Source organism: Galeopterus variegatus, unplaced genomic scaffold, assembly GCF_000696425.1.
Source record: "Galeopterus variegatus unplaced genomic scaffold, G_variegatus-3.0.2 Scaffold2458, whole genome shotgun sequence".
Taxonomy (NCBI): Eukaryota; Metazoa; Chordata; class Mammalia; order Dermoptera; family Cynocephalidae; genus Galeopterus; species Galeopterus variegatus.
Genome location: NW_007728569.1, coordinates 1 through 2,833, shown reverse-complemented (window position 1 = coordinate 2,833; position 2,833 = coordinate 1).

Genomic DNA, 2,833 nt, shown 5'->3' with positions numbered 1-2,833 from the left:
TATATTAATCAGTTTGATTAAATCACAGCATAATGTATACATATATCAGAACATCTCATTGCACTCCATAATATGGACAATCATTATTTGTCAATTAAAAATAAAATTTAAGGGCCGGCCCGGTGGCGCACTGCTACAGTGCGCCACTTGGGAGTGCGGCGGCCCTCCCGTTGAGGGTTCGGGTCCTGCATACAGACCGGTTCCCGCTCACTGGCTGAGCGAGGGGCGGGCGCGGCACCGAGGTTGCGATCCCGTTGCCGGTCCCGGTCTGGTACGGGCGCAACACTGAGGGTTGCGATCTGTTGCCGGACACGAAAAAAGACAAAAAAAAAAGGAAAAAAAAAAATAATAAAATAAAATAAAATTTAAAAGAAGAAAAGGTTGGGCCGGCCCAGTGGCGCACTGGAGAGTGTGCCGGGTGGTGCTCCCGCCGAGGGTTCGGATCCCATGTGGAGACCGGTTCCCGCTCACTGGTTGAGCGCGGTGCGGGGGCAACACCGAGGGTTGTGATCCCGTTGCCAGTCCCCAGTGCGGGCGCAACACCGAGGGTTGTGATCCTGTTGCCGGTCAGTAAAAAAGATAAAAAGGAAAAAAACAAAGAAGAAAAGGTTGGGTGTGGAGCTAGTGATGTCCCTGCCGTCCTCCCCCGTCCCCCATGTACCTCTTTGCCTGTATAATTGGGAGGCCTATGAGGAGGGGATTTGGGGAGGGGGGGTGCAGACTAAAACTTAGGGGGCTATTTCTCGAAGGACACAGAACAAATTCAAAAGAAATTGGGAAAAAGGACACTCCTCTCTTTCCTCAAAGTGTGTGGAACAGGGCCATGGCCAAGGACGGCCCAACAAGAACACCATGACATGTGGCCCTTGCAGTGCTTGGGCTGCTTTAGGGGCTCCTTGGTGAGGGAGGCGATGTCCTCTGGGATGGATGGAGTGGCTGCAGGACCAAGCAGAGTCCCTCCTGCCCTAGTCATCACGAGGTGGCCGGAGTGAAAGCGCTGGTTCTCCCCATGCACAAGAGCCCCTGAGGACGCCCAAATTAGTCAGGGGAGGACGGGGGCCTGTGAGCCAGAACAGGGGGACAAATGCTACCGGTGCCTCCTGAGTACCCACACAAAAGGGAGACCCGGGGGTGTTTGTGAGACTTGTTCAGAAAAAAGTCTAGAAGGAAATGCATCAACATGCAGAGAATGACCAATCTGAGATTATTGACCCTTCTAATGTTTTTCTTTATACTTTTTTATAGTTTCGAAGAATTTGAGAGTGAGCACATGTTCCTTTCATAACTGAAGGACTAATCAAATGTCATTTCGAAAATTGCAAATGCCCTTGAGAAAGGGCCCACGTGGATTCCTACTGCGTAGTGAGAATAATCCCCTGAGATACAGGTGCCTGGGGGAGGCTTCCTTCTGAAAGCTGGGTTGACGGCACTGGTGTGGACGGAAAGCACTAGGCAGGAACTGCGTGTGTAGGATTTAGCACGTGCTCAGTGACTGATTGTTAGATCGAATTAAAGCGGAGAGACAGAGAGGCCAGAGAGGGTGAAGGCAAACTGCGTTCCAGAACTTTGTCAAGCATTAGCTCACCCTCTCTCCTGTGTTGTTTTCCTACTGCTACGGTAACAAATTATACCAACTTAGTGGCTTATAAAACAACACAGATTTGCTCTCTTATGGTTCCGGAGGTGAGAATTTAAGATGGGTTGGCAGAGCCTTCTGGAGGCTCTGGGGGAGGATATCGTTCCTGGCCTTTTCCAGCTTCTAAGGCCTCCTGCGTTCCTTGGCTCGTTGGCCCCTTCCCCATCGTCAAGGCCAGTCGTGTGGCCTCTTCCAATCTCCCTTTATTTCTTCCTCTCCCTCCCTTTTCTCTGCTTCTCTCTCTCTTTCCTCTGCGTCTACCCTCATATCACATGACCAATCTGAGATTATTGACCCTTCTAATGTTTTTCTTTATACTTTTTTATAGTTTCGAAGTATTTGAGAGTGAGCACGTGTTCCTTTCATAACTGAAGGACTAATCAAATGTCATTTCAAAAATTGCAAATGCCCTTGAGAAAGGGCCCACGTGGATTCCTACTGCGTAGTGAGAATAATCCCCTGAGATACAGGTGCCTGGGGGAGGCTTCCTTCTGAAAGCTGGGTTGACGGCACTGGTGTGGACGGAAAGCACTAGGCAGGAACTGCGTGTGTAGGATTTAGCACGTGCTCAGTGACTGATTGTCAGATCGAATTAAAGCGGAGAGACAGAGAGGCCAGAGAGGGTGAAGGCAAACTTCGTTCCAGAACTTTGTCAAGCATTAGCTCACCCTCTCTCCTGTGTTGTTTTCCTACTGCTACGGTAACAAATTATACCAACTTAGTGGCTTATAAAACAACACAGATTTGCTCTCTTATGGTTCCGGAGGTGAGAATTTAAGATGGGTTGGCAGAGCCTTCTGGAGGCTCTGGGGGAGGATATCGTTCCTGGCCTTTTCCAGCTTCTAAGGCCTCCTGCGTTCCTTGGCTCGTTGGCCCCTTCCCCATCGTCAAGGCCAGTCGTGTGGCCTCTTCCAATCTCCCTTTATTTCTTCCTCTCCCTCCCTTTTCTCTGCTTCTCTCTCTCTTTCCTCTGCGTCTACCCTCATATCACTTTCTCTGACTCTGCTTCCCTCTTATAAGGATTGCACTGGGTCCATCCAGATAGTCCGGCATGATCTCTCCATCTCAAGATCCTTAACTTAATCACGTCTGCAAAGTCTCTTTTGTTGTATAAGGTGACACTGACAGTTTCTGGGGATTGGGACATGTTAGGAGGACCATTGTTCTGCCTACCACACCCCCTCATGTTGGCTGTAG